This window comes from Procambarus clarkii, chromosome 56 (genome assembly GCF_040958095.1).
Source record: "Procambarus clarkii isolate CNS0578487 chromosome 56, FALCON_Pclarkii_2.0, whole genome shotgun sequence".
NCBI classification, from domain to species: Eukaryota; Metazoa; Arthropoda; class Malacostraca; order Decapoda; family Cambaridae; genus Procambarus; species Procambarus clarkii.
The window spans coordinates 14,658,310-14,683,309 of NC_091205.1; the positions used below are offsets into that span (position 1 = coordinate 14,658,310).

At 44.8% G+C, this 25,000-nt stretch overlaps 2 protein-coding genes across 3 annotated transcripts in view; one reads left to right on the plus strand and one right to left on the minus strand.

The window, feature by feature from the left end:
- The window catches only part of LOC123770698 (macrophage mannose receptor 1-like), a 235,825-nt gene that overhangs the window by 132,051 nt on the left and 78,774 nt on the right, over positions 1–25,000 (minus strand). The gene's annotated exons all lie outside the window — the stretch shown is intronic.
- LOC138353170 (PML-RARA-regulated adapter molecule 1-like) overlaps positions 1–25,000 on the plus strand; it is a 109,619-nt gene that overhangs the window by 30,414 nt on the left and 54,205 nt on the right. The gene's annotated exons all lie outside the window — the stretch shown is intronic.

Consider the following 25,000-nt stretch of genomic DNA (forward strand, 5'->3'; position numbering starts at 1 on the left):
CTATAGTCAAAGATTGACTATTTGACTATAGTCAAAGATTGACTATTTGACTATAGTCAAAGATTGACTATTTGACTATAGTCAAAGAGTGACTATTTGACTATGGTCAAAGATTGACTATTTGACTATAGTCAAATAGTGACTATAGTCTTGCTGGTTGCAATCGGAAAGCCCTGGACATTGTAGCTAACATGAATAACATCTTTATATACTATACAGTATAGTATACATTATACATAGTAGTTACACATTAAAATTTATTTTTTAATGTATCAATTTGCCATAAAGTAAATGCATTACCCCAAAAAATATATATATATATAAATCCAACTATACACATTTTGCAAATTCGAATTTTTTTTTTGTTTTTTTCTCTGAAAGGCGATATGGCTGAAACTTCACCACAGTAGTGAACAGTCATTCAATGTGTAAAGATTGATAAGAGTTGGTATAGCTATCTACCGCTCTTCTTGAAGACGCATCTTTAAACTATATATTTACTCAAAAGTGAGTTCTTACAACTTCAAAATCCTAATTATGTTACAATTTCAAAGTGACTATAATTTTAGATCTTATACGCTACATATACTGCTCTGTAGATACACTAATTTCTAACGTAAGGTCTAAATTGTTGAGTAATAAATTTCTAAACTTATAGATTTATTCAAAATCGAATTAAAATTATAGATTTATAGATTTATAGATTTATTCAAAATCGAATTAAAAATAAATCCTAAACAATTTCATAAACGTAATTGGTGTCTTTAAAGAACACACACTTAGAACAAATTCAGAATAAAAATATTTCAGATTTCTTCAAGTTTATCACCTTTTTTTTTTTTAATTTTGAAGAAAAATTCTTAATTTGGTTCAGATTATGTTGTTGAAACTCACTCAGACGTCTTAGAATATCGCACACTTACAGGAAATGTAGAAAAAACTATAAAAGATTGAAATAACCCCCCCCCCCCCCCTCCGTGAACAGTACGAAAAAGGGGGGAAAATAAGACCAGGAATTAGACCACCTTCTTATGAAAATATATTAAAAAAGTTATATTAACCATCTTAATAACGACTAAGACTATGAGTGACATGACTGAAATATACAAATGGATGAAATGGTATAAACTATAGGATATATATATCGCTATATCACCATTATATATATAACATCAAACCATGGATACTTGTTGGATAATTAAAAATAACATTTTAATTAGAAAACAACCTCGGTAAAAAATTAGATTGGAAACAGAGATGTCTATTTATAGAACGGAATACCAGGTAAACAAAAAAAAATAGACGTTGGTTCGTTGGATTGTTTCAAGTGTAGGCAAGACACATACAAGAGCTACTGTCACTGGGTATAAGCAGTAACAATAAAAATGACCTATCGAGGTTACATCTATTCTATCTATCTTATATCCAAGCACTGAAATCTGGCTCTTTGTTATTCTGTGCTCTGTAACCTAATATAACTATGCAAACGTACGTACAATATTTTCAGCCTAAATAAATTCCTCCGTTCTACATAACTGAGTGCAACAGAGTGCAACTGAGTGCAACAGAGTGCAGCTGAGTGCAACAGAGTGCAGCTGAGTGCAACAGAGTGCAGCTGAGTGCAACAGAATGCAGCTGAGTGCAACAGAATGCAGCTGAGTGCAACAGAGTGCAGTTGAGTGCAACAGAATGCAGCTGAGTGCAACAGAGTGCAGCTGAGTGCAACAGAGTGCAGCTGAGTGCAACAGAGTGCAACTGAGTGCAACAGAGTGCAACTGAGTGCAGCTGAGTGCAACAGAATGCAGCTGAGTGCAACAGAATGCAGCTGAGTGCAACAGAGTGCAGTTGAGTGCAACAGAATGCAGCTGAGTGCAACAGAGTGCAGCTGAGTGCAACAGAGTGCAGCTGAGTGCAACAGAGTGCAACTGAGTGCAACAGAGTGCAACAGAGTGCAACTGAGTGCAACAGAGTGCAGCTGAGTGCAACTGAGTGAAACTGAGTTTACGACACTTCCAAATGACAGCCACTATCTCTCTCACTCCTTTTGTTGCGTACAAAATTCTATTGAAATTTAATAACTATCCATAAATGATTGTACATTTATTATATAGTTAACAAAGATAAAAATAGTGTATTTACCAATTTTTCTTCCAAAAAAAGTCACAAAAATTTCAAAACACGTTATCATAATTTTTGTATGATGTATAATACAAATGTTATGGCATAGACTAAAATGATTATCAATTCATGAAGTATACAACTTAAAGAATGATAATCCTTATTATTCTACCGACATTGACGCATTATATGAAACAAGGACAAAAATGTTTAGTCGCATACTTTCGTTATATTTCAAGATATATCTGAAGCTTTGTTAAGACAAATATATAAGCATATTTCAGACAATTAGAGGCGATGTGTATAGAGGAAGAGGAATAAATTTAACATAATGCCCACAATTTAAAATATGACTTAAAAACTGAATACGATTTTCTCGGAATTTGCACATCCACTGAAAATGTCTGTCTTGAACATATTCACGGGCAGCCTGGATCAAACTCACTTCTAACACACAACTCGTGCAACAAGAATCAGATTTCGACAGGAATTAAATTGTCTGTCAACAAGCCGGCTCTTTGCAACAGTAGATCCTTAATAATATCAATTATCCGGCTTGGTTATTTCCGGCTTTCTCTGTCGGCTAACATGTTTAATTCTGGCTTACAGACCTGCAACGCCATTATACACATGACTTTTTTTTCAGTTGTATTTTCAGTCAAGTTATTTCGTTTGTGAATTATTTCTTCATATGTAAATGTGGAGGTCAGCCAATGTGGGAGATTTCAACGAGTATTAAGATGGATTCCCCAAGGGAATCATTGACCATTTCCTCAGCTCACAATTTTATCTTACCAGCGGTAGCATTTTGCACGTCCCATAATTAAGACAAAGATATTAACTTTGTTCCAACTTTCTTGTCTCTGATAAGAAAAAATTACAATCGAATCCTTTGATATATGATATATGAGGCAGATGTTTTACAGAGTGTTTCAGTTAGATATCTCTACCACTATACTTTCAAGGTCTGAATAAAATGAGTCCAGTGAGTTGAAAGTAGCTTCATCATATATGTCATGATTAAATGCGAGGTTGTATTCAGTAATATGTCTAACATATTTATATTATTTGTCCACAGCATCTCTGGCTGCTGCTAATTCAAACTAGATCAACATAAAAAGCATTAGTCTTGCTTTTGTCTAAATGACAGCAAGCTTTGTTCTTTATTAGTTCAATAATCTATCAATATTGACAGCAAAGACTGTACCTTGTCGAACCCTGTTTTTCAGCTTTAAATTTTCCATCCAATCTTCCAAAAATAAAAACAGAGCATATAGCTGCTACGGATGGAATATACAAAACATTAGTCTTAAAAAAAAATACAAGTCGACTGGGAAATCGACTTGAGAATGGTCCAGGACGGACCGAAATGTCTTTGTCTCTTCACCTTCTAGTGTGTGGTCTGGTCAACATACTTCAGCCACGTTATTGTGACTCATCGCCTGCTCTAGTATGATTTTCCTGTTTGAAGAGTCGAAGGCTGCTGCAAGCTTCTCTTGAGGTTATCTTGAGTTGATTTCGGGGCTTTAGTGTCCCCGCGGCCCGGTCCTTGACCAGGCCTCCACCCCTAGGAAGCAGGCCGTGACAGCTGACTAACACCCAGGTACCTATTTACTGCTAGGTAACAGGGGCATTCAGGGTGAAAGAAACTTTGCCCATTTGTTTCTGCCTCGTGCGGGAATCGAACCCGCGCCACAGAATTCAAATCCACAAGGGCCGCGACGAGGATTCGAACCTGCGTCCGAGAGGATCCCAGACGCTGCCTTAAGATTTGTTCATTTGATGCATCACGCAATCGTGATTTCTACGTGTTATGAAGGTGGTTATCGTTGATTGGGAGACAATCTGTCACCTTCTCGTAATTATCCTCACTATCTTCTATATGTGCCTCACCTGACTTAATACATATACGACATTCTCATGTGTTACGGGTTGTGTGATGTTATTTTAACCTTGATTTAACCTTGTTAACCATGTGCAGGCGATGAGTCACAATAACGTGGCTGAAGTATGTTGACCAGACCACACACTAGAAATTGAAGAGACGACGACGTTTCGGTCCGTCCTGGACCATTCTCAAGTCGATTGTGTTAACCATATTTTAACCTTCAACACACTGAAGTATGTGAGGTGTGTGTTTGGTCATGCTTCACCAGTAAAATAGTCAAATTATGTGATTTTATTCGACCCCAAACTCTATAATACTATATCTATACTATACTATCATACTATATCACATTATTTCTTACAATAATGTGATATAGTATGACTAGCAAAGTGGAATTTAAGTTAATTTAGTAAGCAAGATCTTCTGAAGGTGGGATTATAATCTCGACCCCAGTAGAACACACAGTCGAATCTTGTGATTTACTGTGAAAACAACGAATAATCCTGACACGTAAGAAAAAGTTCATATTTTTGGATTACATATGTGTATGTCATATATAGTCATATGTACATGACTACATATGACATGTAGTCATATACGTAGTCTAAGGCGTGTGCTTGGGAATACCCAGAGCCTAAGGTTCGAACCCTAATCATATCAAGTGATTTTCTCATTCATAAATCACGTTAATATGCTCTTTCTCTGTGCAATCCTGGCATGTATAGTCCGCCAAGACTCGAAAAGCCACCCACAACAGTCTACCAAACCCGGCAATGAACACTCATCCCAGCCACGTGATTGAATGGGGGTACAAACACAGTGAATGAACCCAGAATAATTTTTCGGTTCCAGCGCCGCTCCTCGGACCCAAATTCCATAATAAAAACAAAGTTGCGGAGGCGTTGCTGAGCCCAAGAGTGTCGTCGTCACGTTTCTGGGCCATTGGTAACGGTGAGAGGGTGGTGGTGGATGCTGCATCTCCTGGTGAGGTGGTGGTGGATGCTGCATCTCCTGGTGAGGTGGTGGATGCTGCATCTCCTGGTGAGGTGGTGGTGGTGGATGCTGCATCTCCTGGTGAGGTGGTGGTGGTGGATGCTGCATCTCCTGGTGAGGTGGTGGATGCTGCATCTCCTGGTGTGGTGGATGCTGCATCTCTTGGTGAGGTGGTGGATGCTGCTGTAACGGGGGGTGGGGGAAATAGCTCTATCTTGTCCATTATTCCACCCCCCAGTTAACTAACGAGGCCGGGGGAAACAGCTCTCTCTAGTCCGTTATCCCGTCCCCAGTTAGCCAACTATTCTAGAGCACTCCCAGAGTTCCTAAGGCAACCTCTCTCGTTCAACACCTTGTAACCTAGGTATTGGAATACCTAGGTTCCAAGACTACAAGGCGCCGTCACTTGATCAGTTACCCGAAAACTCTTGAGAGAACTCTAGAATACAGAGTCATTGCCACAAACGTATAAGAGAAAACGAAAGGAAAGAAATGAATAGTGAAGTAATTAGTGAGGGTTTGGGGTGAGAGGGAGAGAGGTGGGAGGAGCGAGGATGGTCCTTAGTTGAAAGTGAGAGTTTAGAGAGGGGGTGGAGGGAGAGGTGTAGATTGGTAGAAGTAGAAGAGTAGATAGTAGAAGTAGAAGAGTAGATAGTAGAAGACGAAATGCTGCCACCATCCATTCATGATCATTACATACAAGACAAGGAATGGAACTTGCCTGTATCACAAAATTCTCAAAAGATGTTATCATGAGTTCATTATTAGTAGTTCCCATCTTTATCATGTACTCATTCTAAACCATGAAACCAGTAACCACAGAAGCTTTCTCACCTCAACTCAAATCTCTAGGGAACAAAATAAAGTCCATTTAAATGATAAATTCAACAATTATATTTCACATTAAGTATCATAATTTAGCAATCCAATTAAAATGTTCCAGTTTAATATGCAAAGTGAGTCATCATCCAAGAATTCGAGAACCCTACAACTTGACTGCCCCTGATCGTCACACAACACTTGTAAAACACGACAAGTCACCTCACTGTTCACTCACCAAGTGTCTCTGCCTATAGCTGGATAGAGGGGGGGGGGGGGGTCTGTAGTTGACAGAGACTCCCGCCCTGCCGGCCGACAGCCTTCCTGCTAGGCCGTCTCTTCTGCAATCCTGACTGCCGTTCTGTCTGTTAATGCTTTATGCTCGATAGTTCTCCGAGTATTTATTGGGGAACCTAGTAGCTAACTCCGCCCACAAATAGATAGCCTCCGGCACTACCAAGCCACTCCTTAAACGTCGGCATGTTTGAAGGCTACCCGGCTCCAATTATACGCTTAGCGGAAGCAAGGTGAAATTATCATGATCTGACCTCAGGTCACTTGGGGTCATTAACGGTTAGAGGTGTGAGATCTCAGGCAGACAACTGGCGCCTCTCAGATCCTTGTCTGTGACTCGTGTACTCTATATATATTTTAAATAAACTAACCCAAACACTTTTACAGTGTTACATCTCCCCTTCTCCCCGAAAATAAAGTTTTTGCAACACTGCTAAAGCAAGCTAGCTGTGTGCGACAACTTTATTAACGAAAAGAATACATCCTAGCTAAACAAATATACATCATCCTATTCTAAAAAATGAAATATGTAGACAGACGTCCATTGTCTCTGGCTGGGCGACGTCACTGCTTGGTCTTGTAGATAATCCTGTACCACATTTCTTCAACACAACTGCCTCCGTCGCTTCTCCGTCGTTAACGCACAACAACCCTTGGTCAACCCGAAAGCCGTTACTACTTGAACTGAGCACAGGACCGTGGAATTCGGTTGTCCCAGCTGATCTGTAATTGGCCCTACGTCAGTCACCATGAGAGACGTATATTGGGGTTCTTCACAGCTATAGGGACTACAAGTTTCGAGACCTTCATATAGTTGCCAACAGTAGAAATCCCATCCTACTCTTCTTCCTCCCTGTTGCTCCAGCACGCCTCCTTCAGAGAGCTACTTCTGACAGCCACATCAAGTCCGCATGACACAGGAAGAATCACTCAACAGAGCAACATGCTTGTAGGAGGGGCGGCCAGTCAAGGCAAACGATCCTGTCTTGCAATTACGCTCCATGCAATGATGCTGATACCAGCAAGGGACACGAGGCATCGTGTCTCACTCAGCTTGTCTTATCTTCTTCTTTCTTCTTTCTTCTCTCTTCCTTCTTCTCTCTTCCTTCTTCTCTCTTCCTTCTTCTCTCTTCTTTCTTCTCTCTTCCTCCTCCCATGGGTCTTTGACAAGCGACCTGGGGTCCATTGGGGTCTGTCCGTCCTGGGGTCCACTGGGTAGACCGATGTTGGTGGGACAGACTGGAGTCGTTGTTGCTCCTCTTCCATCTTTACTGGGTCGTCTGGGGTCGTCTGCAGAACGACCTGGGGTCCACTGGGGTCCGTCCGTCTTGGGGTCCACTGGGTAGACCAATGTTGACCGACCGAGAGGGCTGCGTCTTGGGGTCCCCTGGGGTGGTGGTGGTGGTGGAGCCATGACCTCCAGGTAGTGGGCTGGTCGTGGTGGTGGTGATAAACGCCCCTGAGTGTGGTACACAGCAGCCGTCTCCCTCTTCTGTATATGCGTCGCGCCTCTCCTCTGGCTCCCACCTGTGAATTGAACATAAAGGCGACAATACCCGTGTTCCATGCTGTTGTGTGACCCTGTAGTTTGTATAGGGTTACACAGTTATATCATAACGCTCTCCTCCTGGCAACAACTACACTTAAATTTTTAAAATAATCCAATTAACACTGAATGATACTGACTTGGTGGAACATAAAACAGTAACAGAGTAAAGTTAGAGAAGAGAGAATAAGGTCATCACTACTTTTAACTTGTCACACAAAACAAAAATCAACACTAATAGACAAAACGCTAGCCTAACTTAACTGTACCTTTCCTAATCTTAAGTACATAATTAACCATTACTCCCACCCTTAACCTACAGCCACCTACGTGACCCAGAGTGTCTCCCTAGCTTCTCCGCCGGTCAACAACTCCAAACTGTTGTCACCCCTGTGACCAGACTTCAAACGCCAGGCGTCCCTAGACGTGAGTCAACTGACACACTAGTCCACACTAGCATGCTGTACAATACCAGTACACCTCGGGTTATTGCGTTCAAATGGAGTAAAACAGTCGATCGCAATAATCTGAGCAGAACCACACTTAAACTACTTAAGAACTACACCTGCCGCTCCCCACTGACCTGAAAACCAGCGGTGGCTGGGTGTCCCCGTGGGACATGCGAGGTCACCTGTCACACTCAGCTGACCTGCACTACCAACACCGCTAAGTTCGCAAATCGCCAAATCTTATTACTAACATAAATCACTACACACGCAAGTTCTGGTGAACATTCCCTGAACTACACAAAACTCACAAAATCACTAAACCCAACACCAGAGAATCACTATCTCCTAACCTGAAAAAAAGTTCGCTAACTCGCGAATAATAAACACCTGTCAAGATCTCCCTGATAGCGCCTGAGCGGCATAAAGACACGTGGGACTGAACAATGTTAAAAGAACACCAACTACCTACAACATTGTTCAACACCGCTGCCACCATTGTAACGGAAGGTGGGGGAAATAGCTCTATCTTGTCCATTATTCCACCCCCCAGTTAACTAACGAGGCCGGGGGAAACAGCTCTCTCTAGTCCGTTATCCCGTCCCCAGTTAGCCAACTATTCTAGAGCACTCCCAGAGTTCCTAAGGCAACCTCTCTCGTTCAACACCTTGTAACCTAGGTATTGGAATACCTAGGTTCCAAGACTACAAGGCGCCGTCACTTGATCAGTTACCCGAAAACTCTTGAGAGAACTCTAGAATACAGAGTCATTGCCACAAACGTATAAGAGAAAACGAAAGGAAAGAAATGAATAGTGAAGTAATTAGTGAGGGTTTGGGGTGAGAGGGAGAGAGGTGGGAGGAGCGAGGATGGTCCTTAGTTGAAAGTGAGAGTTTAGAGAGGGGGTGGAGGGAGAGGTGTAGATTGGTAGAAGTAGAAGAGTAGATAGTAGAAGTAGAAGAGTAGATAGTAGAAGACGAAATGCTGCCACCATCCATTCATGATCATTACATACAAGACAAGGAATGGAACTTGCCTGTATCACAAAATTCTCAAAAGATGTTATCATGAGTTCATTATTAGTAGTTCCCATCTTTATCATGTACTCATTCTAAACCATGAAACCAGTAACCACAGAAGCTTTCTCACCTCAACTCAAATCTCTAGGGAACAAAATAAAGTCCATTTAAATGATAAATTCAACAATTATATTTCACATTAAGTATCATAATTTAGCAATCCAATTAAAATGTTCCAGTTTAATATGCAAAGTGAGTCATCATCCAAGAATTCGAGAACCCTACAACTTGACTGCCCCTGATCGTCACACAACACTTGTAAAACACGACAAGTCACCTCACTGTTCACTCACCAAGTGTCTCTGCCTATAGCTGGATAGAGGGGGGGGGGGGGGGTCTGTAGTTGACAGAGACTCCCGCCCTGCCGGCCGACAGCCTTCCTGCTAGGCCGTCTCTTCTGCAATCCTGACTGCCGTTCTGTCTGTTAATGCTTTATGCTCGATAGTTCTCCGAGTATTTATTGGGGAACCTAGTAGCTAACTCCGCCCACAAATAGATAGCCTCCGGCACTACCAAGCCACTCCTTAAACGTCGGCATGTTTGAAGGCTACCCGGCTCCAATTATACGCTTAGCGGAAGCAAGGTGAAATTATCATGATCTGACCTCAGGTCACTTGGGGTCATTAACGGTTAGAGGTGTGAGATCTCAGGCAGACAACTGGCGCCTCTCAGATCCTTGTCTGTGACTCGTGTACTCTATATATATTTTAAATAAACTAACCCAAACACTTTTACAGTGTTACACTGCATCTCCTGGTGAGGTGGTGGATGCTGCATCTCCTGGTGAGGTGGTGGTGGATGCTGCATCTCCTGGTGAGGTGGTGGATGCTGCATCTCCTGGTGAGGTGGTGGATGCTGCATCTCCTGGTGAGGTGGTGGATGCTGCATCTCCTGGTGAGGTGGTGGATGCTGTATCTCCTGGTGGTGGTGGATGCCGCATCTCCTGGTGAGGTGGTGGTGGATGCTGCATCTCCTGGTGAGTGGTGGTGGATGCTGTATCTCCTGGTGAGTGTGGTGGTGGATGCTGCATCTCCTGGTGAGGTGGTGGTGGATGCTGCATCTCCTGGTGAGGTGGTGGATGCTGCATCTCCTGGTGAGGTGGTGGATGCTGTATCTCCTGGTGGTGGTGGATGCTGCATCTCCTGGTGAGGTGGTGGTGGATGCTGCATCTCCTGGTGAGGTGGTGGATGCTGTATCTCCTGGTGTGGTGGATGCTGCATCTCCTGGTGAGGGTGGTGGTGGATGCTGCATCTCCTGGTGAGGTGGTGGTGGATGCTGCATCTCCTGGTGAGGTGGTGGTGGATGCTGCATCTCCTGGTGAGGTGGTGGTGGATGCTGCATCTCCTGGTGAGTGGTGGTGGATGCTGCATCTCCTGGTGAGTGGTGGTGGTGGATGCTGTATTTTCCGGTGAGAGGGTCGTGGTGGATGCTGCATCTCCTGGTGAGAGAGGATGGTGGTGGATGCTGCATCTCCCAGTAAGAGAGGATGGTGGTGGATGCTGTATTTCCCGGTGAGAGAGGGTGGCGGTGGATGCTGCATCTCCCAGTAAGAGAGGGTGGTGGTGGATGCTGTATTTCCCGGTGTGAGAGGGGTGGTGGTGGATGCTGCATCTCCTGGTGTTGTGTAAGACGACTCGTTGCTAGACTCCCTCCAAACATTCCTCCAGCACCAAACTCTGGATGATAGCCTTAACCTGCACATGTGTGTGTGTGTGTGTGTGTGCGCGCGCGTGCGTGCGTGCGCATACTCACCTAGTTGTGCTTGCGGGGTTTAAGCTTCGGGTCTTTGGTCCCGCCTCTCAACTGTCAATCAACAGGTTCCTGAGCCTACTGGGCTCTTTCATATCTACGCTTGAAACTGTACATTGATTCTGACTTCACCACATCACTGCCTAATGCATTCCATTTGTTAACTACTCTGACACTAACCAAAAAAATCTAATGTCTCTATGGCTCATTTGCCCACTCAATTTCCACCTGTGTTCATTAGTGTGTGTTAAATAGTCCGTCTTTATCTACCCTATAAATTCCTCTGAGAATCCTGTATGTGGTGATCATGTCTCCCCCACTAACTGTTGTCTTCCAGCGACGTGAGATTAAATTCCCGTAATCTCTCCTCATAGTTCATGCCCCTCAGTTCGGGCACTAGTCTGGTGGCAAACCTCTGAACCTTCTCCAATTTAGTCTTATGCTTGACAAGATATGAACTCCATGCTGGAGCTGCATACTCCAGGATTGGTCTGACATACGTGGTATACAAGATTCTGCAGGATTCCTTACACAAGTTTCTAAAGGTCGTTCTTATGTTGGCCAACCTGGCATATGCCGCTGATGTTATCCTCTTGATATGGGCTGCAGGGAACGGGTTTGGCGTGATATCAACCCCAAGGTCTTTTCTCTCTCTCTGACTCTTGAAGAATTTCATCTCCTAAATGATACCTTAGGTCTGGCCTCCTGCTCCCTCCCTACACCTATCTTCATTACATTACATTTGTCCTGGTAAAACTCTAATAACCATTTGTTGTACCATTCCTTCAGAGTGTCCAGATCTTCTTGAAGCCTCATGCTGTCCTCCTCTGTCTTAATCCTTCTCATAATTTTGGCGTCGTCAGCAAACATTGAGAGGAATGAGTGTGTACTCACCTAGTTGTGCTTGCGGGGGTTGAACTTTGGCTCTTTGGTCCCGCCTCTCAACTGTCAATCAACTGATGAGGAGTGTGTGTGTGTGTGTGTGTGTGTGTGTGTGTGTGTGTGTGTGTGTGTGTGTGTGTGTGTGTGTGTGTACTCACCTATTTGTGCTTGCAGGATCGAGCATTGACTCTTGGATCCCGCCTGCGTGCGTGTGTGTGTGTGTGTGTGTGTGTGTGTGTGTGTGTGTGTGTGTGTGTGTGTGTGTGTGTGTGTGTGTGACCGCGCGAGATTGTGCTTATAATTGCTAATCCTGGTGTTTGCCAATGCTTATTTGGATATGTTAATGCAATTTCAAAATCACTAATAAGCGTGAGTATCATTAAATACGCGTGTGTTTGTGTACATACATACTGTCACTGGTAACAATTTGCATACTTAATGAGGGGGTCGGTTATATATATGCTTTATCTCAATATCAGCTGATGTAACAGTCGAAACGCCCAATTGTGACGTATGTTCCACCAGCCGGCCACAGGCTGGCCCCCATGGCACCCAATAGGCTGCCTTATGGCACCCACCAGGCTAAACCCCATGGCACCCACCAGGCTGCCCCCATGGCACCCATCAGGCTAAACCCCATGGCACCCAATAGGCTGCCTTATGGCACCCACCAGGCTAAACCCCATGGCACCCACCAGGCTAAACCCCATGGCACCCACCAGGCTGCCCCCATGGCACCCACCAGGCTGCCCCCATGGCACCCAATAGGCTGCCTTATGGCACCCACCAGGCTAAACCCCATGGAACCCACCCGGCTGGCCCCATGGCACCCACTAGGCTGCCCCCATGGCGCCCACCAGGCTGCCCCCATAGTCTGGGTGCCATGTTTGGCGATGGTAATTTTAGGGGAATGGAATGTCTGACTTAGAAGGGGAACATCTGGCGAAGGAAGGCGATTACGGCGATAACAAACATAACCTAAGATAAGTGTTGCTTAGTAAAGATTGTAGAAGAGGAAAGAAATGCCTAAGAAAATGTGATTAATGTACAAATTTGTGAATAATAGACTGATGGGTAACATTTAAATGATAAGGAACAATAGATAATGTTTCTTAAAACACCGTAACTATGAGCAATATTATTACTCGCACTGTGAATACAATCAAAATCGTATATTTGTGCGATAAATAATGATGCTATGGTCAAAATCGCTTCGAGAAGTGGCAAGAATATGAAGGGTTCGCCAGCGATTTGGCCTGGGTTCGTATCCCGGCCGGGAAGGATTGACTAGGTGCCAATCCTTAACTGCAGCCTCTGTTCACCCAGCAGTGAATGAGTACCTGGTTGCTAAACGACTTGGCGGGTCGTATTCCGAGGGAAAAGTAAGATTAAAGACCTGTCTGAAACGATATGTGTGTTGGTGACTTTACGAGAACCTAAGAACTCTTGTATATATATATATATATATATATATATATATATATATATATATATATATATATATATATATATATATATATATATATATATAAAGGAAATGGTTGAACCATTGAACAGTAGTAGCGGCCTCTGGTTGTCACAACCACCAGAGTCACGCCTGGTTGTGAACATCTGGGGCCAGGTTCACGAAAGTACTTACGGAAGCGCTTACGAACCTGTACATCTTTTCTCAATCTTTGGCGGCTTTGTTAAGAGTTATTAAACAGTTAATGAGCTCCGAAGCACCAGGAGGCTGTTTATAACAATAACAACAGTTGATTGGCAAGTTTTCATGCTTGTAAACTGTTAAATAAATGTAGCCAAAGCCGTCAAAGATTGAGGAAAGATGTACACGTTCGTAAGTGCTTGCGTAAGTGCTTTCGTGAATCTGGACCCGAGTCGTTATCACTGATCTCAGTGAACTTCAGCTTCACTTGGGAGGATGCTCTCGTTCTGACGCTACATGACCACCATGCTGAATTGTAGAAGTAGTTGTAGTTATAGATTCATCTACTGGGAACACCCCGCCAAACACACACCGAAACTACGACGTTGGTACAACGTTCGAACAAGTTTTAACACCTCTTAACCAGTTATAACAACCAATATAGCAAGTTGTAACAACGTTCTAATACGTCATAAACACGTTAAGCCAAGATGTAACAACTTTATTACAAGTTGTAACAAGCGGAAAATGGAGACAGTTTCGGTTTGTGTTTCCAGGGGTACAAGTTCCATGTAGCACGGGCTATGGTGAACCCGTAGTGGACTGACCTGGCCCAGGAGCGGGGCTGTAACTTGTGTGTGTACTATACCGCGGTGAACCCCTGTATGTGTACATGTACCCCCCCCCCCCCCCCGACGTGGCCTGGGACCGGGGATGTGGGGGGGGGGGGGAGGGGGGACTTAAAACATTGTTAAAAATATTTGAACAGCTTCACCAGCACTATGTGCTATGTTCAACAGCTTCACCTGCACCGACTATGTGCTATGTTCAACAGCTTCACCTGCACCGACTATGTGCTATGTTCAACAGCTTCACCAGCACTATGTGCTATGTTCAACAGCTTCACCAGCACACACACACACACACACACACACACACACACACACACACACACACACACACACACACTACACCGACATGGCTATAGTTTCCCCAAATGGGGGAAAGGGGGGGGAGAGAAGAGGAAGGGGGGGGGCCAACCAAGAGAGACTTTTTGGGCCACACTGCCATTGTTTAGGAGATTCCTTTGATGCAAAAAATACGGCAAAATCTTTGTTAGCGGTGCCTTCAGCTTTATTCATATTGCGCGAGTTATTGGGAATATACGCGTCAGTCTGACTAGTATAGCTTGTTATTGACGCCATGGCTGCGGGGGGGGGGGGGGAACAGCTGTGAGGGGGGGGGGGGAGGGGGGAGGAGGCTGTGTTTACATTCTCTCCCCCATTAACTCCCAAGTGTTAAATACCCCACATTACGTCCCCGCCAAAATGTGTTTTTGTTTGTAATGAACTGGACTTAAACCCATTAACCAGATTTTAAACTAAAATAACTTGACAGGGATATACCAGTGGAGTGTTCTTGAAAGCAACTCGGGCATATTGACAGGTGGGCCCTTCGACCCTCAGAACCACCTGGCAGGTGTACCTTGCCTCACCACTGTAGTTTTACATGACAAAGATGAATTATATCCGATGGCTCGCAGAATACAATCTTGGCACTGATCGCATATGATAACAGTCTCATCTGTAGACGATGAGTTACAATAATATAGCTGAAGATATGATGACTAGACCACACACACCAGAAGATGAAGAGGAGACGACGTTTCGATCCATCCTGGACCGAAACGTCGTTATCAACACATGACTTGATAATGGTCCAGGGGCGGACCGAAACGTCGTCGTCCCTTCATCTCCTAATGTGTGTTTAGGTTGGTCGACAATCACATCTCTAACCTAATCCATAGACGACTGAGGTATATATGCTGGTTATTATTGTACACGATAGTGGTCACCTCTATCGTTGAGTAATTGAAAACTATCAAACAAAATACTTTATTGACTTCTACACCGTTCGCCCGCTTCCACGCCGCCCGCCCGCCCCTACTTCCACGCCGCCCGCCCGCTTCCACACACTGCACCTCGACCCCACTGGTGGTCTTGCAACTGGTGGAAAACACTAATTTACACTTTTCTGGTCCCTATTCATAACCGTTCTATCTTGAGGTTATCTTGAGATGATTTCGGGGCTTTTTAGTGTCCCCGCGGCCCGGTCCTCGACCAGGCCTCCACCCCCAGGAAGCAGCCCGTGACAGCTGACTAACTCCCGAGTACCTATTTACTGCTAGGTAACAGGGGCATTCAGGGTGAAAGAAACTTTGCCCATTTGTTTCTGCCTCGTGCGGGAATCGAACCCGAGCCACAGAATTACGAGTCCTGCGCGCTATCCACCAGGCTTTCGTGGCCCCTATGTTGTTTAGGTAACGCACCTCTCCACCAGAAAGTGTCATGTGATGGTCTTCCAGCTTCCAGCGTTTTCAATCTGCCAACATGAAGCTCTTGACCTCCCTCCACCCTGCCTATCCCCACAGGCTCGTGAGCTCCTGGTTCACAGACGAGTTACCTCCAGGATTATCTTCCAGAGCCGTCTGTCCTAGTCCAGATTGTCAATGGTATTTCAACTAGCACTGATCTCTTGTCCCACGGCTTGGAGTGCTGGTTCTAAGAGCCTGGCTGCTATACCGACTCCGACTTCAGTCGGTGGAGGGTCAATGTCAAGGCTCAACAGCGAGCCTGGCTGCTGTACCGACTCCGACTTCAGTCGGTGGAGGGTCAATGTCAAGGCTCAACAGCCTGGAAGTTGAAAAATGTGATGATAATGACTTCCATGAACTTCGTATGAAAATGATTTGCAGCGTGGAGCGATACAGAAAGGTTCACTATTCAGTTTGCCTCGAAGCTTGTTCGTTATGTATTAGGTCTGGGCCATTCAGTTTATACATGGTTCTACATGGGATAGGTATGGCAAAGAATAAACCAAAGGGGAGATGGGGAGAAGAGAATAAGGAACCTGCATGGGTATAGGTACCAAAATGTCCACTACAATGCTTTGTGCGTCCTTATCTTCGAAGCTATGGGTACCTTTCCCAAGCCAGAGGGGGTGATTTTTATAAAGAGAATGTCTGTCTGTTCGAGGGAGGTGTGAGACGTTTCGGGGCTTGGCTCATCGACATATTGCAAGGTCATTGGTCTTTGTCAGGAGGTGGTCAAAGTCCGGTCATGGACGGGACGGTGAAGAAGAGGACAGGTGTAAAGAAGAGGGCAGGTGTAAAGAAGAGGGCAGGTGTAAAGTAGAGGACAGGTGTAAAGAAGAGGGCAGGTGTAAAGTAGAGGACAGGTGTAAGGTAGAGGACAGGTGTAAAGTAGAGGACAGGTGTAAGGTAGAGGACAGGTGGTGAGGTAGATTACAGCGACAAACAAAATGTCACTAAAAAATTTTCATTGTTTTACAAGGGTGATATTTCTTAATTATGCCTCAATAATACATCAAATGGGTAATATTACACACAAAACTTGCGTTTGTGGTTGACATTAAGTAGGAGCCACTGGTGGGCCGTGAGGAAATGCTGATGCAACCATTGCACGTCAAATTGTGCCCTATTAGCAAAAATTCAATGTTCCAGATAAGGAGTTGTCAGCCTTCTAACACATACAAGATAAGGAGTTGTCAGTCTTCTAACACATACAAGAGTTCTTCCCTTCAGCTGTCTGTGGCACAGGTCAAAGCAGGTGTGTGCTCACCTAATTGTGCTTGCGGGGGTTGAGCTCTAGCTCTTTGGTCCCGCCTCTCAACCGTCAATCAACAGGTGTACAGGTTCCTGAGCCTACTGGGCTCTATCATATCTACACTTGAAACTGTGTATGGAGTCAGCCTCCACCACATCACTGCCTAATTATGGCTGTGTGTGTGTGTGTGTGTGTGTGTGTGTGTGTGTGTGTGTGTGTGTGTGTGTGTGTGTGTGTGTGTGTGTGTGTGTGTGTACTCACCTAATTGTGCTTGCGGGAGTTGAGCTTTGGCTCTTTGGTCCCGCCTCTCAACTGTCAATCAACTGGTGTACAGTTGTGTGTACGTGCGTGTGTGGAGGTGCGTGCGCATACCACGCTGTAAGACAGATGAGCACAAGATCGGAGGCTGCTGCCTGAAGCATCTTATTGACCACAAAGCTCGAGTATAATGATCTGGTCAAAAGTATCTGATCATCATGAGTTAATAAACTCTTTACTGCAGCTCATCTCCTATTTATTGCATTACCTTTTCAATAAATTCATTTGCATCTGTCGGGATCATTTGCCTGCCATCTATATACTACTAAATTTAAAATAGGTGTTGCTTTTCTCGCAACTGCAATGGAATAATTGACTAAGATCCAAGCCTCTAATGTACTTAGACTTAGCTTAGTCTAAGTCTAAGTACAAAGGTACCAAGTCTAAGGCTCCATTTCCAACTGGACACTATAGTCTTAATACCATTGTGATGCTCAGTCCAAGTGGATGCGTCAATGATTTTATTAAATCATTTTCACAGGACTAATCGTAAACGCCACGGTTAGTCCTGTGTCACTCTCTTGTGTATCTATAAAAAAAATAATACGGACGAGGTTAGGCTGTGGGGACGAGGCTAGGCTGTGGGGGCGAGGCTAGGCTGTGGGGACGAGGCTAGGCTGTGGGGGCGAGGCTAGGCTGTGGGGACGAGGCTAGGCTGTGGGGGCTAGGCTGTGGGGACGAGGCTAGGCTGTGGGGACGAGGCTAGGCTGTGGGGACGAGGCTAGGCTGTGGGGGCGAGGCTAGGCTGTGGGGGCGAGGCTAGGCTGTGGGGGCGAGGCTAGGCTGTGGGGGCGAGGCTAGGCTGTGGGGGCGAGGCTAGGCTGTGGGGGCGAGGCTAGGCTGTGGGGGCGAGGCTAGGCTGTGGGGGCGAGGCTAGGCTGTGGGGGCGAGGCTAGGCTGTGGGGGCGAGGCTAGGCTGTGGGGGCGAGGCTAGGCTGTGGGGGCGAGGCTAGGCTGTGGGGGCGAGGCTAGGCTGTCGGGGCGAGGCTAGGCTGTGGGGACGAGGCTAGGCTGTGGGGACGAGGCTAGGCTGTGGGGGCGAGGCTAGGCTGTGGGGACGAGGCTAGGCTGTGGGGGCGAGGCTAGGCTGTGGGGGCTAGGCTAGGCTGTGGGGGCTAGGCTAGGCTGTGGGGGCTAGGCTGTGGGGGCTAGGCTGTGGGGGCGAGGCTAGATCCAAGGTTAATGTTTAAGTTACCTCTCCCAGTCAGTCATATCTATCTCTCTCTCTCTCTCTCTCTCTCTCTCTCTCTCTCTCTCTCTCTCACTGGGGGGGTTGTGGGTGTTCCTAAGGTAGGTAGTGTGAGGGCAAAGGTAGAGGAGGAGAAAAAAGGCAAAAGACAAAATGGTGACCAAGCATTTTATTTCGTTATTTTTTTTATCCGAGAAAGTTATCAGTTTTACAAACATTTATACAAGAGCCACACAAACAAGTTTCACCAATAACATCTCACGGGCGACCGGCCACGGGGACAATATGTCGAGGCTGGAGAAAGGAGAATGAACAAAAAAAATATATAGTTTTGTTCTTCAGTGATATTACCCTCCTGGGGGTCCCTGGGGGTCCCTGGGGGTCCCTGGGGGCACAGGGCCTTCCCTTCATAACATGAAATTTTCGCTTCAATTAGTGCGGTAACTTTTGTAGTGCTTCGGTGTAATTAAATATGCATGACTGAGCTCTGCAACCACGACTGTGCGGAAAATTCTGGATTGAGCGGAAATCAACAGTGAATTGAGCGTCAGGAGAGCGTTGATCCTCCGCTTGTACAACTATGTGCATTCATATCCCAGATCAGTTATATGTCGTCTGGATACTATGAAAACAGGAACTTGTAAGCCTCTCTCCCTCTCTCACCCTCCCTCTCTCCCTCTCTCACCCTCCCTCCCTCCCTCCCTCTCTCACCCTCCCTCCCTCCCTCCCTCTCGCACCCTCCCTCCCTCCCTCCCCCCTCTCTCCCCCTCTCCCTCTCCCCCCCTCTCCCTCTCCCCCCCTCTCTCCCCTCTCCCTCTCCCCCCTCTCTCCCTCTCCCCCCTCTCTCCCTCTCCCCCCTCTCTCCCTCTCCCCCTCTCTCTCTCTCCCCCCTCTCTCCCTCTCCCTCCCCCTCCCTCTGATGCAGCCCGTCCATAACACTCTTGAGAGGCTTCCAATAGAGGCATTACCACGCGCCCAGCGCTGCTCATTTGTTCTTTTGTCAAACATATTTTTAACAGCCATATATGAATGGAAATAAAATACAGAGCAAAATATTTGACAACTGGAAGTAGGAGTCCACTGACAACAAGCTCTATACTCCACCGATGTTAACAAATTTCCTATTCATAATTTGCCCGTGCTCCCATAAAACAGAGGATTCTTCCACGGCATCAAAGGTTTCTCAAGCCAAGGCTCTTTATTAAATTTTTTTCCACGCCCCTAAGCTTCTCTCACTCTCAACTACCCACATATTAGACATTTATATATATGTACCTTAAGGGAGAGCGAGTCTGTGGCTTTCTGTTCAAATGTTGGAGACCTCATGTTAGGGGCCGGCCTTACCCTAATAGGGAAATGTGGATTAGGGTACGGGATGGTTATAGGCTGGTTGGGTTGGGCCTAAGTTAAATGATTTAAGAAATATTATTAATTATTCACCCCATTATTATTCATTTATAAGAGACAGACCGAGACAGACACGGATGGATTGAGGAAGAGATGGATGTACTGAAGGATGGATAGATTAAAGGATGGATAGATGGAGGTAGAGATGGACGAGTTGATGGATGGACATGTGGATGAATAGGTAAGATGGATGGATAGACTGATAAACAGATGGGTGGGTAGGCTGAGATAAATATGGATAAATGAACAGATAGATGGATCAATGTGTAGATGGATGGATAGGTAGATGAACAGATGGATAGTTGGATAGATGAATGGATAGACAAAGTTAAATGGATTGACAGGTGGATGGATAGATTAGAAAAATGGATGGAAAGACATGGAGGGATGACAGATAGATGGACAGATGACACACAGACACATCCTCTCAATACTGGATAACCTTCTCCATCCCCCTCCCAGTAGTATATACATGGAAGATACAGGAACGTCAGAGCCCCGAACATGCACAGTAAAATCCCATGCTGGAGCAGACGATATAGTGGGAAAGGCAGAATAGAGGTAGTGAAGAGTAGAACTAACACAGGCACAACCACAAAACACTCTGAACATCAGAGGTCCACAGGAGTTCAAATATCCTCCCTGCACAGGTGGGAAATATTTGCCGGAACAGAAGCATAGATGTTAAAGTTAAAGTTTATTGAGAGTAAAAAATACACCCCAGATCGATAGTGCAGCTTAGGTTATGTCTACCATCCTAAAAACAAAAGTGGACGTGTGCAAGAAAACGCGAGATTCGTTTCTGTAAAGAAGTGCCAGATCGACGGGGGGTTGTAAGTGTGCTGGGCCTTCGAACCGTTCCAAGAAACAGTCGCTTGGGTCAAGTTATCATAAGCATGCATGCATGGCCACCGTACCAGCTTGGGGAAGAAGAACTACTCTGAGAACCCACTCCAGGTATATTCCAGGTACAGACACTCATCACCTCAGGACACTCGTCACCTCCAACTCGTCTTCCTCCTTCAGAACTCCGCTATTGCCTAATATTAATTAACTCCTAATTCTCATCTCCTGGCGTTCTCATCTCACATAATTACGATGCTGAAGGTCTGGGTGGCAGGTACTTTAGGCAATATGGGGCAGGTACTTTGTGCAATACGAAGCAGTTTGAGACTTGTTATTCTAGACAGATTTTGCCATTTTTAATACATTTGTGCAGTGTTCATTTTTTCGAATAATGTTCTTTAGTCCCGTGGTTATCCAATTGTTGCCATTGTTATTCGACCTAATTAGTTTATGTGGCACCTCTGTCCCTGGGCTTCTTTACGAATGGGTTTTAAATAAGATATATATTCATGCCACCATCCGCTAGGCACGCGTCCTAAGTGCATCCCTCTATGTATATTTAGCTCTTCCTAGTCAACACTTCCTTAAAAAGTCTGCTTTACAGAAATCTAGCACTGAGAGAGCGAATTCTATCTCGGCTTTTTCATACTTTTGTAAATCTGATTTCCTTGTGATCGCTCTATTCCTTAGCTCACTCCCTATATCGTTGTTGTTTATTAGTTAGGCCCTCTGTCTACCCTACCTTACCTTACCTTGAGGTGCTTCCGGGGCTTAGCGTCCCCGCGGCCCGGTCGTCGACCAGGCCTTCTGGTTGCTGGACCCTAAGTCTAATATACTATTTTACTCGGTGTTAGCTCGATAATTTAAGGAAGCAGTTACCAACTAATTCGAAAAATTCTTCTGAATCAGCTTTCAAAGTTCTGTTAGTCGCGTTTATTCTACTAAAATTCTAATGATCTGTAACACAGTGTTTAAAGCATTAACAAATAAGCTGTCAGCGAGGCAAAGGCGAGACACAATGCCTCGCCATGACTAAACTGAAGGGAATCAGTGTATGCTGCCGCACTCAACACAATGAAAGCATTTCCCGGCACTCAAAATCTTGATTTCATCCACCGTTTCCACCAATCAATTCAAGCAGATTGAATTGCAATCAATAATTATATCGTTAATTAAAAATTGGGATCGGGGGCCACGTGTCAAGTCTGAAGAAGTAAACAGCAAACTCCAGTCGGCTTTAATGAGTTTTCTAACCACGACCATTTTGGATCCAGAGAGTTGTGATGGTCGCAGCCACCAAACTGTGCAGGCAGACTGTGCTTGTGTGGCCAAACACACACAGCACAGTCCAAACACACCACACACTTCCCATCGTGATGGCGAATTAATTCAGAAATAATAAAATATATTTTAACGTTCACTTCACCTGTTATGTACCTCCACATAAAGTTGGGAGTTATTCTCACCTGTGCAGGAAGATACAGCCCCGCTCCTGTGGCAGGTAAGTCCACTACGGGCTCACCATAGCCCGTGCTGCTTGAAACTTTTGTTCCGAGTAGCTGAATCTAAAACAACTCACCTGTGCTCAACTAGAGCAGAGCGCCTACACATGCCACCAAAGTACCTGGTTACTGTACAGGACCTTCAGGGAAGGAAATGTCAGACGGCTGGCACCATTATCTTCAACTCCAGTAACAATAATAAAGTATTCATCAACACTGTAAATTAATTGTGCTTTAATGGTGCATTCCAGCTTGTACTCGCCTAATTGTACTCACCTAATTGTGCTTGTGGGGGTTGAGCTTTGGCTCTTTGGTCCCGCCTCTCAACCGTCAATCAACTGGTGTACAGATTCCTCAGCCTACTGGGCTCTTATCATATCTACATTTGAAACTGTGTATGGAGTCAGCCTCCACCACATCACTGCCTAATGCTTGTGATAATACATTCCTGAGATAGTTACATTTATGCAGTTTAGTAGATTTATCAAGCCGTTGAGTGTTCATACGCTTTACTAATAAATCGTAAATATTAACGTATATGTCAGTAATATTATTAAGAAAAGGAGCAGGCAGGTGCGTGGAGCTGGACCACCTATGAGATACTTAATTTGTAAAACTAGAAATTATGTGAGAATGACTTGACAACACTGTCTATGAGGGGGAGATGAAGGAGCGTGTTTGGAACGTGTAAAGTCATATAGATTCTTAAGGGCGATAGAAGCAAGTCCCAGCTGTGTCTGGGTACAGAAGTGACAGGATGATTAACCCCAGCGGGTTTTCTTCCTATTGGGGAGTGTTGTACATTCTGCTATGGCGGTGTGTTCACTCACAAGAGGAGTGAACCCAATAAACTCGCCCCCTTGTTTTCAACTTGCTTCTGCACAGCTGAAATCAGTTGAAAAGTATCAAAATCTGTTAATTTCACCGTGAAAATCGGAGATGTATTTTTGTGTCGTGTAATACACCGTTTGATGTGGAATTGACACACCGAGGCCAGTCAAGGCTCTGATATTAATGCCATGAAAGCTGATTACACACTTCCACCTGGCTGGGGGGCTTTTTGTACAGCAGATTTGGCCTTTTTTCCATGTGAATAATTTCATTTGCCTGTAGCAAACTGGGAGAGGAAGATACCCTCCCTTTTCCATCCATATCCCTCCCCCTCTCTATCCATACCCCTTCTCTCCCATCCTTCTCTATCCATACCCCCCTTCCCTTTCCATCCCTTCCCTCTCCCTATTTTAAATAATAATATTTTCTTCCCCCTGAAACGGAAGATTGAATTTTCATCTTTTTAAGTTTTTGAGTTCAGGAGTTAGGCGCGGGGGAAATTTCATTGTCCCATGGCAGGATCCGCTAAGAATTTTCCAGTTTTCAACTATTTTCACAGATAAAAAAACATGTATGCCGTCATATACGGACTTCAACTTGTATATAGAAGATGCGTGTATATATATACACACCTGTGTTTATATATATACACACACACACACCTGCGTGCATGTTTGTATTTTGGTTGGAATACGGCTTTAATATAACGAGGTTGTTATTGTCAAGTGAAGACTGTGCACCAGTCATGGTAACTGTGTACTGGTGAGGTTGTGACTGTTTACCACCCAGAGTGGAGAGGAAGACAAGGAGGAGGGGTTAAGACAAAATGGGAGGGTTTAAGACAAAGGGGGAGGGCTTAAGACAAAGGGGGAGGGCTTAAGACAAAGGGGGAGGGCTTAAGACAAAGGGGGAGGGCTTAAGACAAAGGGGGAGGGCTTAAGACAAAGGGGGAGGGCTTAAGACAAAGGGGGAGGGCTTAAGACAAAGGGGGAGGGCTTAAGACAAAGGGGGAGGGCTTAAGACAAAGGGGGAGGGTTTAAGACAAAGGGGGAGGGTTTAAGACAAATGGGGAGGGTTTAAGACAAAGGGGGAAAGGCTTAAGACAAAGGGGGAGGTGGTAAGAAAGACTAGGGGAAAGGGGTTAAGACAAGCAAGTGAGGTTGGACCGAGTCTTACCACTAATAACCAACTAACCAAACCCATCATCTAACCCCACAATTGGTTATCCCGCCTTAATAACCCAACAAGTAATTACACAGCTGTCAACGTGTTAAAGAGAGACTCATATATCATCAAGAACTGTAATACCCCTAAAAGGTTCCTGTAAATTGTCTATGTATTTCGGGTTTTCACCAATCTTTTACTCATGTTAGTTTTGTACACCATGTATGTTAGTTTTGTACACCATGTATGTTAGTTTTGTACACCATGTATGTTAGTTTTGTACACCATGTATGTTAGTTTTGTACACCATGTATGTTAGTTTTGTACATCATGTATGTTAGTTTTATGCTGTAGCAGCAGAGCCTGAAGTGTAAATGTTGGGCTAATATTAACAACAGGTCAAAGTTATGATACTCTACAATAAGCTGATTTCCTTGAGAGGATTGTGAGCAGCGTCGCGTCTTGCTTTAATAGTTATAATAGTTATAATAGTTGATGTTTATTTAAGTGTTTCAGTGTGGCTTCGGTTAGTTTTCTCTCTCTCGTTATCACATTTCCTCCCACTCGCTCGCTATCGTCTCTGTTCTCCTTCACTTTCATTATTCTTTTTCCATCTTGCTGTCTGAATTGCCCTCTTGTCCGTCTCCCTCTCACTCTC